The 17,448-nt window shown below is 38.7% G+C and overlaps 1 long non-coding RNA gene across 15 annotated transcripts in view; it reads right to left on the bottom strand.

Moving 5' to 3' along the window:
* Positions 1-220: 220 nt before the first annotated feature.
* LOC140705828 (uncharacterized) overlaps positions 221-17,448 on the bottom strand; it is a 117,084-nt gene continuing 99,856 nt past the window's right edge. For 12 of the 15 annotated variants that reach the window (XR_013543739.1, XR_013543733.1, XR_013543735.1 and 9 more), the window contains 3 exons: positions 16,572-16,661; positions 5,781-5,853; positions 221-1,479 (listed from right to left, as the gene is read on the bottom strand). This is a non-coding gene — a long non-coding RNA (uncharacterized LOC140705828). The remainder of the gene's footprint in view (positions 1,480-5,780; positions 5,854-16,571; positions 16,662-17,448) is intronic. The other 3 variants (XR_013543737.1, XR_013543736.1, XR_013543740.1) reach the window with 1 other exon arrangement.

The following is a 17,448-nucleotide window of genomic DNA, read 5'->3' as shown; positions in this document are numbered from 1 at the left end:
ATACTGTAATTAAAAGACAGTCCGTAAATATAAGTATACAATACTATGGGGATCAATGAATAAAATAAAAAAAATCACACCAAAACATGCTCCATACCATATTCGTCAGCAACTTCTTAAGCAATCCTACTTGGCAGGGACTTTACAGATAAGGGGGTGCTCTTTGCCCCAGCAGAGGTTTATCCAATTCAGCTACCAGTAATCAGACAGACAATGGAAGTGAGGGCAATAAAGAAAATTGTATTGTAGCAATATTGTAGCAGTACATACAGAGTTGTCCTTTCTTTAGTCCTTTTGTCGTACACTTTACAGCATTCCGGTTCTGGTAGGGTGCGGAAGCAGCATTCTCTCCCTCGCATTCCTGCTCTCTTGTTTTTATTTCATTCAATGCTTTTAACTTTTATACATAGTTCTTTAAAAACTGCAAATAGCTTCCCTCCAAATAGCTTCTAAATAGCTCTTGAAGAATCTTTTGTAGCCAAGCATTTAGGGAGCCAAAACAACCTTTGGAATTTCCTGCCGTTTTCATCAACACAACAAGGGGGAGAACAAACAACTGAATTCCTGACCTACCGCTCTGAATTGTGACACTCATACCTATCCTCCAACGAAAGAATTTATCTTCAGCCAGAGGTTGGTCGAGGTCACCAGAGAAGGCAAGCCAGGTGGAGAAGCACGTTCCTCATTCATAATAAAGTAGTGCGAAACATGGCCAGAGATTTACAGTTTGCATTCTGGTGATTTTCCAAGTCGTTAAAAGCTAGCGGAAGTGAATTTGCCTTTACAACTTTGGGTGAACCATACATTCTCAGGGCCTGACAGCCTGCCTTTCTGCTTGTAGCTGCACATTTACCTGGCAGAGAAAGGATAATCAAACAAAAAGCAGATTGAAGAAGCCAGACCTTCTGACTAAAATATCTCCCCAGAGGAAACACAATATTAGTACAATATTAGTACATAATATATGCTTGGCATTATATACAGTGTATTTGATTTTTTTTTCTCCTCCTAGAACTGCTAGTATTGTTAAGTCTCAGAAACTTATATAGTATCTTCTGGAATAGAGCACACAAAGCAAAAAGTTAAAGAATAGAGGACAATGACTATCAAACAGACCTCTCTAGAATCCAAAACATGGCAGCAAGGATGTATATAAAAAACTATATGGAACCGGCCAATACCTTTGGAAATTAAAGGAACTAGAAGAGCCTTTACTTTGGCAAGGTGTTTGGCCCTCCCCTCTGCTGTTCTAGAAGGGAAGTTAAAAATAACCCTATTGCTGAAAGGCTATGCTCCTGCCAACTGAGATTGAGACCATACAGCACATGTTTTTAACCTGCTGTGCGAAAAGAGACTATAACCCCCTTAATAGATAGATTCCCAGGATGTTCGGAGGAAAATAGGCTTGAGTTCCTTCTATCAGATGTTGATGTGCAGATCACCTGTCGGGTTGCGAGGTTCTGTGTAGCAATACTTTGACTGCGGAAGATAAATAACAATTAGATTGCAGTTCCCAGTTCTAATGGAATATTAAAAGACAGAAATTTTAATGTTTTATAAGGTTTTATACATGTTACTGGTCTAAGGACCGTAAATAAACTATTATTATTTATTATTATTACACTGTCATGGTGAAATTCAGGATAATTCTTAGGTTTCAATATTGTTTTAATTAAATATAACAATGGTAAAAATTATACAATAGTGTAAGAGCGATTTAAAGGGGAGGAAAAAAGAGAAAACAGATCCCAAACCAACCTCATGGCTTGCCAGAGTCACAGGCTCAGGAGGAGATATTGCATTAATTCCATTTATTAAATGTCTACATTTCCACTTTAAAACTTTTCAGGTGCAAATGTTTCACATTAGTTTTCATTGATGCACAATTCAATGTGAATCCGTTTGGAGCTCTTCCGATCTGAATATGGTCCTGAGGATTCTACTTTTTTCTTTTTTTCTTTTTAGTTCATATATTTCCATAAATATTCTGATTTCTTGGGCCAACACAAAACAGCCAATGTATACAGGGGCTAGCAGTTGGTGGGGTACAGAGAGGAGTCAGTTTCTCCAACCAAGCACTCCCTTTATGAGAGAGAACTTAAAGGCAATTAAAGTGTGATATTCCATTCAATAAGAAAGAAAGAAAGAAAGAAAGAAAGAAAGAAAGAAAGAAAGAAAGAAAGAAAGAAAGAAAGAAAGAAAGTATATTCGCTAAGACTTTCAACGCCAACACGTAATTTTGTTACCTATTTTTTTTCTTTGGGCTGCCTGCATTTTTAGAATTTCCTAACAGAATATTGACAATTATTGCTCCTGTGCAGCCATAACTAATGATATAATAATCACTCTCACAATCATTTCTGCCTAAAGGGATATTTATCTCAGCCAGAACCTAACAGACTCCATGCTTGTATGACTACGTCCCAGTTTCCTTCTGTTTCCTCACAATCACATGCTGTCAAGTCAATTCTCATTCATGATGTGGACCAGCTAAATTTACAGTTAAATTTAATTTTAGTATCTTATTAAATGTCTTTATCAGGCACCACACTCCGTGTTAGATGTGGTACAGAAGGAAACCTGACAAAACCTATTCAGGCTAATAAAAGGGTTCGACAGGGCCCCCACACTATTTAACCTGTATTTAAAGGATCTGTTTGGGTGGTGTCTTGGAAAAGACTTTCATCCTCCTAGATTGGCGGAGACGAAATGCCCCCTACTGCTTTACACAGATGATGCGGTCCTTCTGTCACTATCGAAAATAGGACTTGAACGGCTGAACCGAACATTTATGACCTACTGTGAGAAGAACCAATTGGTTCTAAATCTTCTTAAAACCAAAATTATGGTTTTCACTCATTCTGTAACAACTAGAAAATGGACAATTAATGGTTCTTGCATTGAGCAAATAAAACTGCTAAAGTACCTAGGTATTAGATTCCACCATAAACTTTCCTGGGCTGCCCATAGACGGACCATAATTCAAGCAACCCAGAGCATGCAGAAAGCTATCTTGCATTTTTTTTCTTTACTAAGGGGGGACAATTTATTCCAGCTGTTATTCAAGTTTTTAAGCTCAAGATTCTGCCCCAACTGTTATATGGTATACCAACTTGGAACCTAGGATTTCACACATATAGTGTTCTTTCAAATTTTCTGGGAATGGCAAGATGCCTCCCTGCAGCTGCCTTACGATTAGAGACTGGTCTAACATCACTAGAATGCAGCGCGTGGCTATCTGCTTTTAGATTTTGGAACAAGGTAATACATGCTGATCCATCTATGGGATATCTTAACCTTCTACAGAAATATTCCATAATAGCTTATGGCTTAAAGCTTTTCCAGCAAAACAGCATCTATTAGGGCTGTCTTTTGATTTTTTTTATGCCCAGGAACCCAAGGCAGCCAACTTAGAAAAGCGGATCCGGGACATTGACTTCCAGTCCTCCATTTCAATGGCTTGCAAAATGTGCTCCATCTTGCACCTTGGCCTGAACTATAATTTCTCCCAAAGGGCTAGGTATTTAGAGAATTTGATTATCCCAAAATACAGGCACGTCTTTTGAGGAGCCTGATTTAACTGTCTCCAATCCGCAGTTTTAAATGGGTGATATTCTGGCACAAGATTGTGCCATTGTAAGGATGCAGAATTTGTACCTTTGACGCGCGTCCTTTTGGAGTGTAATTTTTACAGAAGTGAGTGTATCAAATTCCTCAAGCCCATAATGAATGTCTTTCAAGTAGGACTCTGATTTGGGATACAAAATATTTCTGAAGTGACACAAACAAGATAACCACTGAATCAGTGACCAAATTCCTTCTCTCTGCTCAAAGAATACGAAAAACAATCTTGACCTCTACCTAACCCCGTTGTAATGGAAACAACAAAAATAAAAAAGCAGTATATGGGTAAACTGTTTTATTAATTTTCACTGTTTTAACTGTCTTGAAATGTTTGTTGTAATTGCTTCCATCTACTTTAAATATTACATGTATGTAATTTAATGGGTCGGAGACCACAGAATTAAAATTGATTGGTTGCATATAATATTAATATTAAAAACAATATATCGGTAATCTCTCTCAGTGGTTCTTAACCTTTGTTACTCGGATGTTTTTGAACTGCAACTCCCAGAAACCCCAGCCAGCACAGTTGGTGGTGAAGGCTTCTGGGAGTTGCAGTCCAAAACTCCTAAGCCAAGGTTAAGAACCAGTGATCTATCTTATTACTTTATAGTGTTTTAACTGTCTTGAAATGTTTTAGTTGCTTCCTCTTTTTTTAAATATTATATGCATATATTTTATAGGTCAGAGGTCGCAAATAAAGATTAATTGATTGATAACATGTCAGTCCATTTATCATAACACAAACCCAGAGTCCATGGTAATAGTTTGCTTCATAAATCAATCCCACAGAGAAGCTCCTTCTTCTCTTCATTCGACCATCCCTCCCACCAGTCTTCTGAGGCTGTTTGGTTTATTGCCCCTTGTGGCCAATTAGAGATTAGCTTCTACAGGTTTCTTCTCTAGCTTTTATTTCCACAGCTGTATTAAATCTAACTGGTAAGCAGGTTGCTAGCACAGCTGTAGTATTTGATCAGATTCTTTCTACAAACTTTGATTATCAATTCCTACAGCAATGTTCTAGACCTGACACTACTGGTCCTTTGTGGATGTCTTTCTCGATTTACCCTTGGTCTAGTTTTCAAAGTTTTCCCACACCAGGAAGTAAAACAATTAGTTTTTAAGATGCCACAATGCTTTCATTGTCTTTAATTTTCTTTTGGTTTTGCTGACTTGCTAGCATAGAATAATATGGCTTCCACTTCCAAAACCACACAAGAATGAATATTTCCTGATTATGCCCCAATTGTTTGCCCTCCTCACTGCACAACCTCAGGGAGTTTGCCTTTCGTAAGTAATCACTTGATCACTACTTTCTCAGTAGTTCTGTTTTGCACATGCTGGACACAGTTTTGCAGTGCCTGATTGCATAATACTCCCTTCTTTTCATTTCAGCCTGAACTTTAATGCATTGCTTTGTCCCTGCTTTTTTGCTCAACAGAATTTATTGCAATTTGCTATTGTTCACTGCTGAAACAGGATATATTCCAATCATAATTTTGCATCTCCTTCAAGCAGACATCCTTGAATTAATATCAGGCCAAATGAAATAGTGTTTCATAGTCACATTGAGAGCTTGGAAGAAGTTGTCACATCTTCAACATAAAGGATATCTTTTTGATATTGTTTCTCCAACCAAGCACTCCCTTTATGAGAGAGAACTTAAAGGCAATTAAAGTATTGTGATATTCCACTCAATAGGAAAGAAAGAAAGAAAGAAAGAAAGAAAGAAAGAAAGAAAAGAAAGAAAGAAAGAAAGAAAGAAGTATATTCGCTAAGACTTTCACGGCCAATATGTAATGCTGTTACCTATTTTATTTCTTTGGGCTGCCTGCATTTGTAGAATTTCCTTATAGAATATTGACAATTATTGCTCCACTCCTGTGCAGCCATAGCTAATAATATGATAATCACTCTCACAATCATCTCTCCCTAAAGGGACAATTATCTCAGCCAAGGAGTCACTGTGGGTGCAAAACTACCAATTTGAGTACATGATGTAGGTCCTTTAGGGCTAGAAGTGCATAGTACATGCCCCACAAAAAAGCCCAACCTAAAAGAGAACACTTGGCCAACTTACAAGGTAGCAAATCATTGACTATATGGTTGCTTTGATAGCACAATAGCCTAGTCAGGTAGGATCTCTCAATACTTACAGTAGCAATTAGTGACCTTCTCAAGTCCTGACTGGATTTAGGTGCAAGTCGTGCTGTTCAAGAGACCACTTCTCTGTTGAAGAATTATATTTGTTTAATTAACAAAGTAGTTGCATTAGAATACAGTTGTAGCTTTAAAAGGCATAAACATTAGGCATCTCCAGAAGTCACAATGATTAAAATAAGTTAACTATTCCTAAGTAAAATAATAACAACTAAAATTAAGCTAAGTAATCATCTTTGCACTCTCTATATGTCAGTATCTAGAGAAGCTGGGCTATTTCTCCCCCCTCTTCTCCTTCAAAAAAAACTAACCTCTCACATTCCACAACATTCACGAACAAATGAACAAGGATCACATACATGAACCATGTTCTACATACCTTTGGTCACCTTTTTTATGACACTTCCAAGCTGTTAAATAATTAAGAGCAAGTGGGTGTAAAAGAGTTCACCTCCCACATTTCACAGGAGAAGATCCGAGCCCAGGTGACTTATCTTTCCCCTATTAAGTAGTATGCTATGTTTCATCTTCTCTGGGCCTCTTTGGCCTTGCTCCCTTATCTTTATTTCTGGCAGCACAATTCTAACAACAATCTCATGAGAACATTTCAGTGCTTTCAAATCTATCTTTCACAGAACCTAACAGACTCCATCTTTGTATGACTACAAGTCCCAGTTTCCTTCTGTTTCCTCACAATCACATGCTGTCAAGTCAATTCTCATTCATGATGTGGACCAGCTAAATTTACAGTTAAATTTAATTTTAGTACAATGACCTCTCTGAAAGGTAATATTTGGAGAAGGTGTTGAGAATGATAACTAGTCCTGAGCTAAAAGACGTTTTTTCTGAAAAGCATTCTGAGAGTCTTCTTTTCCACATAGTCACACTTGATCAGAGGATAAAAATTTTTTTTAGGACAAAACAAATATTTGTTCAGTTAAAGATCAAGTAAAACATGATCAAAGCAAATGAGTTACATGGAGTGGGAGTCCTTCTGGATGTGGCTCAGCCAGGCAACATGCTCGTGGCTACGCAGCAATGATTTTATCTCTATTTTATATAATTTTATATGGTTATCGCTTTTGCTTAGTTGAAGCTCCTATTTTACTTGCATGATACTAACTTTGGTAAAAGTAAACAAAGAGATAATGACCACTGGAGCTGTCGAGAGATATTAGAACTACACCCTTACTATGGACAGTAGGCACCTGCTTGAATCAAGTCTGCAAGAAAGGCTTTTACTTTGTTTAAGAAATGCCATCTTTCTCTGGGGAGTTGTTTGGCATACAGCAGGGGCGGATCTGAAGTCTTCGTCAACCTACAACTGGCTCACAGTGAGTAAAAGTTCTTCAAGGAACAGGGTGGAATAACCTGCCCTTTTACGGTTATGTCTGAATGTTTACTGGAGCTAAGAGTGTTTTTATCCAGCACCTACTGACTGTAACTGTGAAACCCATATTCTTTTCCTTCTGAGTGGAAGCTTGTACCTGCAGAAGTAGAAGAGGACACTAATTAAGCTAAATGTGTGGAGTATAAATATGGTCACTACTAGGACCAGAAGATAAAAAAGGCTTCCAAAAAGCCAAATCAGAACTCAATAGCAGACTTCGGTGTAGCCTCAGATCTCATCAGCAAACGTGAACATACTTCCTCTTACAATCAAAGGCCACTGAGGGAATTTACGTCAAGTACCCCACTTACTACGGACAATGTAATGGAAAGACATACCAGGGGGTTGCCATTGGAACTCTGCACTCTGCTCAAGTGCGCGAGAGTGAACAAACTAGGATTATTTACATCCAACTATGACATCAGTGCTTCCTCTCAGCTAAATCTAACCAGACAATTTTCAATAAGTTGCATGACCTAAAGAAAGAAATCGCTGATATTAAAGCAATACTATAATGCATTGCTGAAATGATAAAGCTGGGGATTCTTTCTAAAAGCAGCACCTCCCCCAAACACTCAGAATACTGAAAACAGATTTCAGGCAAAAAAAGGAGCTGGGCACTATAACGACTCTTATTTACTTCATTCAGTTCCTAAGAATCTGTAATAAAGTAATTAGAGAAGCACAAGTAGGGATTTGATAAACAAACAAAGCAAACCCCTTTCTCTGCTGTCCGTCAGCCCAAATGCAAACAGCTAGGAGCTTTACTCTTGTCTGTTCCAAAAAGCCCACTTGATTTTAAATAACACAACACAGACATATAAGATTTTAATTGGTTGGGCTGAATCATCAATTAATTAGGTAGCGTAAATTCAGTACTCAAAATGCATTCGGTTTGGTCAGGAAAGAACATAATTTTAAACTGTCAAATAGACAGAAGTATTTATTAAAGAATTAAATCAACATAACTCTAATATAATATAAATAGATATTTGTACAATTTTTTACTCTAAGCAGTTTCCCTCCCCTTCATTGCATTTCTCTAGAAAAATAATTAAACACATTCTCTAAATAAAAAAAATTATTATCTCACGTCCTTGAATACAGCTGGTAAAGCACAGAAGTTTTTTTAGTTGTAGGGATATTTCAGCAACGACTATAAAATCAATCATGTAAATGTTTCTTCAGTCCATCATAAATCTCCATCTTGTCTTCTTCCTCCCAGCAGCAAAAACGAACTCTCTCCTTGCTGTTTTTTAAACTGTCTTTTTATCTAGGGAAACTCCCACTCCCTTCGGCCAGCTATATTTTTTTTTTCCAGTTACCAGATAAGCAATGTGCAGAAAAAACTAGGTGAAAGTTCTTGCTGCCTAACTTAATTCCTCACACGCCCCCCGAAATTACACAGAAATTCAGATTAGTCTACTTATCTAATTTATAGTAATTTGATACAAGGAATTAAGAAAATATAAAACATGTTATATATCAAAACTCTACTACAAAAGTATATATGAAATAATGAAACACTACATTCTATGAAATTACATCAGATATCTAAGTCAACGCTCAGTGTTGCATGAGTTTTCTTCTTCATACATTCTAGAAAGACTATCTGCTACTATATTCAATTTTCCTGGAATATGTTGGATATTAAAATCAAAATCTTGTAATGCCAAACTCCATCTTAACAATTTTTGGTTGTGAGATTTCATACTTTGTAACCACACTAAAGCTCGGTGATCGGTTTGAAGCGTGAATTTGCGCCCCCATAAATACGGTCTCAAAAGATTCAATGCCCAAAAAACTGAAAGTGCCTCTTTTTCAGGAATAGCATAGTGTTTCTCGCGTTCCAGAAGTTTTCTAGAGAAATAGGATATCGGATAAAGGTTTCCATCTTCTCCTTGTTGTAATAAAACAGCTCCTAGACCTAATTCAGATGCATCAGTTTGTAATACGAAAGGTTTGTTGAAATCAGGAGATTTCAAAATAGGCGCATCAACAATTTTAGTTTTTAAGGCATCAAAAGCCTTTTGACATTCAGGAGTCCATTTTACTTTGACAGGTTCTCTTTTTCTAGTTAGCTCTGTCAAAGGTGCTGCCAAATTACTAAAATCCGGAATAAATTTTCTGTAGTAGCCAATTAGACCTAGAAACGAGCGTACTTGTTTTTTAGTTTTAGGAATAGGCCAATCATTGATAGCTTGAACTTTTGCTTGTATAGTTTGAATTTCTCCTTGCCCAATCAAGTGTCCTAAATACATGACTTTTCCCTGCATCCATTGACATTTACTGGCTTTTACTGTCAGTCCTGCTTGTTGAAGTCTGGACAAAACAGTTTCAATGTGTGCCAAATGAGATTCAAAATCATTACTAAAAATCGCAACATCGTCAAGATAAGCATTAGCATAAGGTAAACCTTGTAAAAGTTTATCAATCATCCTTTGAAATGAAGCACCTGCATTTTTCAAACCAAATGGCATTCTGCGGAACCGGAAAGTTCCCACATGAGTGATGAAAGCGGTCTTATCTCGTGATTCTTCTGCCATATCTAATTGCCAATAAGCATTCTTTAGGTCAAGGATACTTATAAATTTAGCCTTAGCAAGGTGTTCAATCAAATCATCCATTCTAGGCAAAGGGTAAGGATCCGATTTGGTAACACTGTTCAACTTCCTATAATCAACACAAAATCTCACTTCTTCTTGAATTTCACCTGTAGCAGTCTTTTTAGGGACTAGTACCACAGGTGAAGTCCAAGTAGGGCTGATTGCCTCTTCAATAACTCCTAGAGATAACATCTTTTGAATCTCTTGCTCAATTTGTTTAGCATGATTACCAATTGCTCTGTATGGGCTCGACCGTATAGGTTGAGCATCACTATCTGTAGTGATTTCATGACTGACTAAATTTGTGTAACCTGGTTTGTCTGAGAACACATCTTGATGTCGTTCTAGGACCTGGTACAACTGATCCTTCTGATCTTGATTACCTGTTAAGATAATATTATCAGACCAATCACCCGCATCTTGCAATTCTGACAACATATCAATTGGTTCATTGGAAGAATGGAAATACTCAGCATGATATTGAAAAACCATTGCAGATCTATCTTTGTAACGTTTCAGTCTATTGACATGATAAAGAACAGGTTTCTTTTTAGAATCCAGCATTTTAACAAGATAATTAAAATCTCCAAATCTTTGGACAATTTCTCCTGGACCTTCCCAGACCACTTCTAACTTAGAAGGTCTGAGCGGGTTCAGTACTAACACCAAATCACCCACTGCAAATTCTCTGTGTCGGGATTTCTTGTCATGATAGTATTTCTGTTCAGCTTGAGCGTTCATCAAGTTGTCTCTTGAACAGCTAAAAGTTTCTCTTGAAGTTGTCGGACGAATTCTGCAACTGGTGCTGAACTAGATTTGACCGCACCTTCCCATTCGGATTTCAGGATATCCAAAGGTCCTTGAAGATTTCTTCCAAATACCAACTCGCTCGGGGAAAATCCACCTAGTGAAGAATGAGCGGAACTTCTATAGGCAAATAAAGCAAAAGGCAAGAGTTCGTCCCAAATGTTCCCATACTCTTGGGTCATCGTCTTGATCATACGAAGTAAAGTTTGTTGACCTCTTTCCACCATTCCGTGTGATTGAGGATGATGAGAAGTACTGAAGCTAAGGGTGATACCACTTATTTCGCAGATTTTCTTCATGAGTTCACTAGTGAAAGCTCCTGCTTGATCGCAAATGATTTTGGATGGAACACCAATACGTGAGCATAAGTCCACGATGATTCTAGCTATGGTGGTAGCTGACAAGTTGCTGATTGCATAAGCTTCAATCCATCTGCTTGCAGAACAAATGAAAGTGATGATGTACTTCTTCTTGGTCTTAGTAGGGATGAATGGTCCTAACACATCCATTTGTAGATACTTGAACACTTGGTCGGGTATCTCCATAACTTGCACTTCAGCCTTGGTTTGGTCTGTTTGGTGTCCTACTCTTTGGCAAACATCACAGGAACCAACATATTCCTTTACGGCTTTGGAAAGACCAGGCCAGTAGAAATGTTGAGAAATTCTCTTGAGTGTCTTTCTCATACCTTGGTGTCCACTGGAAGGATGATCGTGTGCCATTTCAAGAATTCTCAGTCTATAATCTGAGGGCACTACTAACTGTCGCACGGGTTGAGCTGCCATAAAATCCTTGGGATAGTACTCACGGTATAACAGTCCATTTTCTCCCCATAGAAAGTATGCTGACTGTTGGACAGGCTGTTGAGCGTATTCGTTTGCACGGGTTCTTAAAGATGCTAAAGAGGGATCATTAAGTTGCTTTTGTCTAAAGACCTCCGATCCTTTAGGAACGATTTCTTCTATTCCGGCCTCAATTGTAGTTGAGTCATCAGATTCGGTCTCAAAGAGCTGTTGCGGTGTAGACTCTTCTCCTTGAATATCATCAGGAGTAGGCTCTTCCTCTGGAATATCATCTGGAAATACTTGCTCTTGTTCATATTCTGAATCTTGTTCCTCATCTGGCTCATAACTTTGATCTGGCTCCTCCTCTTCTGGTTCTAAGTCTAGTTCTTCTATTGGTTCAACTTCTCGCATCTTCTTGCTCTGGGATCGGGTAACTACTTGAATTACAGGTGGACCTTGGCTTTGTATTTCGTCCAACACAGCGAGATCATTTCCTAGAAGAAAGTCAGGTTTCCCCTCATGGGTCAAAATATGTTTTACTCCAGTCCAGGACTTGTAGGTAATTTTCAGATACGCGACAGGAATATGTTTTAGCTCATCTCCTTCGCTTGCATAAGTTCTTATGGGGCATCTCAAGTTATACAAGACCAAAGCTGGATCAAGAAACTGACGGCTTATTGAAGAAAGTTCAGCTCCAGAATCTCTGAAAGCACATAAAGCTACATCTCCGGATGGTGTATGCAAGAAAACAGTCTCGGTGAACTTCCTTATAGTCCAGTTCCTTTGGTAATCTGGTATTATGGTGTCAGGATCTAAAATAGAGTATTTTTGTCCATCAGCAGTTTCTCCGATGTAGTCTGAGGTTACAGAATCCATTCGTAAGTTCAAAACACGAGGTACACCATAATTAACTTTGGCTTGAGCCCCATTAGCTTGAGTTGAGGTTCTAGTTGCTCTTCCACCCTCTTGACTATGTGAATGTCGAATGCTTGACTGGAAGGGTACTGATGATGTAGTACTGTGAATATGGTCTTGAACAGTTCCTATTGACTCTATACTCGTATAAGCCATCTTAGGAGCACTAGGTCTGCCTTTGGGTTGTACTGGAGCAGATGTTCTTCTCCCAGGCTCTTTCTCTTGTTTAACCGGAATGTTTAACTTCGGACAGTCTCTTCTCAAATGAGAACCACCACACTCGAAACATTTGAGAGGTGGTCTTGTCTGTCCCGGTGCTATACTCTTACGTGTATCTTCTGTCCTTCGTCTGGGATCTTGCTCAAAAGACTCTCTAGTTTGAAATGAACTCTGTTTCCTGGGGAACACTGGTGCAGTCTTCGGCCTAACCGTCGGGTCAGGTCGTTTGAAGGAAAGTAACTCATCGGTTCTTAAGGCCAATTCTTGCAGATCCTTGAACCTCTTCTGCATCAAGACACTTCTGATCTCTGCAGGTACTAAAGAAAGAAAATGTTCTTGATACATCAGTGTTCTCATGTCTTGGAAAGTACTGGCGCCTACTGAGTCTAGCCATTGATCCCCAAGTTTTTCTAATCTATCAGCCATTGCAGAGTAGCACTCATTAGGTTGTTTCTTCAGTTTCCTGAAATTTTGTCTCAAAATTTCTGGAGTGTATCCAAATTTTCGTTTGATATATTCACGAAAAATCTCCCACTCGACGTCCTCATTAGGTACAGTTGCCACAATCTCAGCAAGAAGTCCACTACATTGTGTACGAATCAAAGGTATGTACCATTTCTGAGGGATCTTCAAATCTTGGCAAACTTTCTCATACAAAGATAGGAATGATAAAACGTCCATACCCTCGTGATAAAAAGGTAGGTTATTTCTGTTCACACTGGCAATCGATTTGTCATATTCCTCTTTTCGCTTCCTTTCCTTTTCCATTTGCTGGAGTTTTGCTTCTCTGTACTGTTTGGACAACCTTAACTCCAATTCTCTGATTCTCTTCTCTTGATTTTGGTTAGCAATAAAACTAGCAAACATCTTGGATAGTTTGTCAATTGGGTCTAATTCTTCATCCAGTTGGGATGCTGCTGCTGCTGCTGCTGCTGCTGCTGCTTCTTCATCATCTAACCTTACTTCTTCTCCTCTTTGGTCTTCCTCTAAATTGGTATGCCTGGGTCTTGGGCGCACAACGATGTCTTCAATAGCTTGATCTTCTTGAACTCCAGCCATCATCTCACTTAGTTGCAACCGTCTGCTTACTGGAGATAGATGAGCTGCACTTTCTGTATCAGCTTCGTAAGAATCTGAAATGTCATGCTGCAATAATGTCTGCAGACCACCAGGTGTCACTTCGACATCTCCTCGGAGCAATGTACCCCGTAGACCACGAGATGTCGCCCTTCTCCTTCTCTCTGATGCCAAAAAAGATGCAAAACTGTCCATGTGCTTTAAAAATGAAATTAGCACATAGGGAAAAAAAAATCACTGCAGAAATGCTTGTGAAGTTCAAGGAATTCACTCAGAGAAAAATGTACATTTAATAAGCCAATTTAACTTTAAAAACGTTCTTTCCTACCAAACTCCTGCATGGCTAATGTTTTTATCAAAGAAAACCCATTAGCTTTTCACTTACTCACACAGCTCTGCTTTAAGCAGACACTGCTTTTAATGCCATAAATCAAATATATAGTAGGCTAACGTCTTACTTTTACGATCGTTGCCTAGCTATAAATCTTCAAACTGTTGCCAGCAAAAATAAACAAAGCACGTGTTTCATCCCACCGCTGCCACCATATAACGACTCTTATTTACTTCATTCAGTTCCTAAGAATCTGTAATAAAGTAATTAGAGAAGCACAAGTAGGGATTTGATAAACAAACAAAGCAAACCCCTTTCTCTGCTGTCCGTCAGCCCAAATGCAAACAGCTAGGAGCTTTACTCTTGTCTGTTCCAAAAAGCCCACTTGATTTTAAATAACACAACACAGACATATAAGATTTTAATTGGTTGGGCTGAATCATCAATTAATTAGGTAGCGTAAATTCAGTACTCAAAATGCATTCGGTTTGGTCAGGAAAGAACATAATTTTAAACTGTCAAATAGACAGAAGTATTTATTAAAGAATTAAATCAACATAACTCTAATATAATATAAATAGATATTTGTACAATTTTTTACTCTAAGCAGTTTCCCTCCCCTTCATTGCATTTCTCTAGAAAAATAATTAAACACATTCTCTAAATAAAAAAAATTATTATCTCACGTCCTTGAATACAGCTGGTAAAGCACAGAAGTTTTTTTAGTTGTAGGGATATTTCAGCAACGACTATAAAATCAATCATGTAAATGTTTCTTCAGTCCATCATAAATCTCCATCTTGTCTTCTTCCTCCCAGCAGCAAAAACGAACTCTCTCCTTGCTGTTTTTTAAACTGTCTTTTTATCTAGGGAAACTCCCACTCCCTTCGGCCAGCTATATTTTTTTTTTCCAGTTACCAGATAAGCAATGTGCAGAAAAAACTAGGTGAAAGTTCTTGCTGCCTAACTTAATTCCTCACAGGCACAAAAGATCAAACACAAAAAGATAACTCCTTAGCTTTTAAAGGTCAGAGTTACCCACAGCTATCGGAAAAAACATCTCAGGACCGAATGGCCATCTCCGGGATGACCCTAAAGGCTTGGACAGACCCATATGACCGAAGTGAAGACACAGAGGGTCCTGACCTAACATCCAATCTAGAGCTAATAACCATAGATGAATGGTGGGGAAATACCCAAGAAGAACCCTATCCTCAGCATCCACTTCCTGTGACAGCATGCAAGACAAATATACAGATACAAAACCCCCAATGGTCAGCAACCTCAGACAGTGAAGAGTCCACCCCGGCTGAAACCCCATCATCCAAGCCCATGAACCATGTCACCATCTATAACTGGGCACTAAGAAAATCAAATGGCACCGGGGCCTCCAATTCAGAAGTATTACAGAAAATAAGAGAAATTCTGGGCAAGGGTTGGGATGCTCAAACGAACACAAAATGTTACTGTATTTATCCCAGTAAGCCCGGGCAACTAAGAGGCAGAGTACACATGATCTTCGCCAATAGTAAACAGGCCCATCATTTTTAGAGCCTGTTATACAAGTTTGAAAACATAGCAGTATCATTCAAATGGGGGATACATATAAGTTATTCAAATATTAACTTCAGACCAATCACAAAATTGGACACCCACAAACTAACAAATACGTCCAGAGAAATTCAGGTTCCAGAACAAAGAGAGAAAGGATGGAAGATAACAGCTGAAAATCCCAGCTGTGACCTGTATAGATGGCTGAAGTTTCCACCATTTACAGCAGATCACCTTCCAAAACCAAATCAGATGGCAGAGGAAAGGAAACGCACACCAATTTAGCAACCTTTCCAATCAACTATTGGAAGGCAAAAAAAAAAAAAAAAAAAAAAGAAAAAAAGAAAAAAACTCTTGAAGAAGTCTTCAGCCTGGAATACTGCATGGGGAAAAAACAAACAAAAAGCCCAACTTCACAAAGATTCCATAGATCCAAACGCATCAAGGACTACCTACCCAGGTAGAGCTGAAAGATCTTCTTTTAGTAGAGACACACAAAGAAATCAAAACAACAAAGACTGGGCCGATAAAGATTACCCTTTACTCACACCAGCTGCTCCCTCACCTACAGTACAGAGGATGTCAGTCATCAGATGTATCCCAGCCTGCTCTGGAGAAGCTAAGAGTATACAAGGATGGTAACCCCATTAAAATTCTCTCTGCCACAAGAGGGGAAATGACCCCAAAGGCAGAAGGAGGCACCAGACACTTAAGTATGGTGGTGTGCTCCAGAAAGCAACCAAAAATCTGCATCTAAAGCTGAACTTTCAACATGGAATGCGGCAGGTTGGACCAGATGTACCATACCCATGACACTCCTTTCTTTCGCAGCAAATATGACATCATTCTTTTGCAAGAAACATGGTCTGACAAAGATATAATACTAGATGGTTTCGACTCTTTCATGGTAAAGGCAATCCCAGGGGAGACTGAAGGGGGGGCCTGAGCATTCTGGTATCAATGGCTCTGAAAGTGAAATCTACGACGAAACCCCCTTTGAGACAACTGGCCATGGCAGTAGTACTTACAGGAAGTATGAAAACCCTATTGATCATTAACATATACCTCCTACATCAGAAGCAGAAACAGAAGGAAACTGTACAGACCTTGAAAACTATGTGAGACAGCTTATCATGGAACATCCGGATGCTTTGGTCCTGACTGGTGGGGATCTAAACGCCCGTATGGGACCAGATCTGGGAAGCAAATTTAAGATGAAAGCCAACATAAGAAATGATAATGTGGGGAACCTGAATCAGGAGAAGGCATCTAAAGATCAACATGCGAACTATGCCGGGGCCTCTGTACAAATTTGCCTATAGACTGGGCCTCTCAGTTTTAAATGGCACAGGAAAACACACATTTATGGTAGCATCTAAAGCTAGTACAATTGACTACATCCTGGTGTGCAGGAGCCTCCTTTCCATGGTTGAAACTCTCCAAGTACTGCCTTACATGGAGGGGCATCATTTCCCCCTACATCTTCCACCTAAACATTAGAAATTTAGACACAGAACCAAGATATCATACGGAAATTACAGCATTAGAAAGAGTGTGTTGCCAAGTCCGATGGTCACCTAAACTGGCACAAAATCTAAAACAACTTTTAACTTCGTAAACACTGATTGACGCCCTTAATTCAGTAGGAAGCCAGACAGTCCACGGGAATCCTATAGATACATATGAAATTCTCCTACAACAGTTAAATCCACAGCTTGTCCATTCATATAGCAGAAACCTTCAGAAATCATATAACCGATCCAAACCTTGGTTCAACTTAAGCTGTAAGGCAGCAAAACATTAAATCAGACAGACAAGGAATACCTGAGAGCAAAGGCCATGTCAATAAAGAGGCCTCCTAAAACTAATGATACATAAAAAAAAGAATACAGAGGATACAACACAGTAAAAGAGAACACACGAGAGAACTATGGAGGAAGGTGACAGAAGCAGCAAAAGACAAAAATCCATCCCTATTCTGGA

The sequence above is a fragment of the Pogona vitticeps genome, chromosome 3 (assembly GCF_051106095.1).
Source record: "Pogona vitticeps strain Pit_001003342236 chromosome 3, PviZW2.1, whole genome shotgun sequence".
Lineage (NCBI taxonomy): Eukaryota > Metazoa > Chordata > Lepidosauria > Squamata > Agamidae > Pogona > Pogona vitticeps.
The sequence above is the reverse complement of the archived record's forward strand: the minus strand, read 5'-3'. Positions and strand labels throughout refer to the sequence as shown.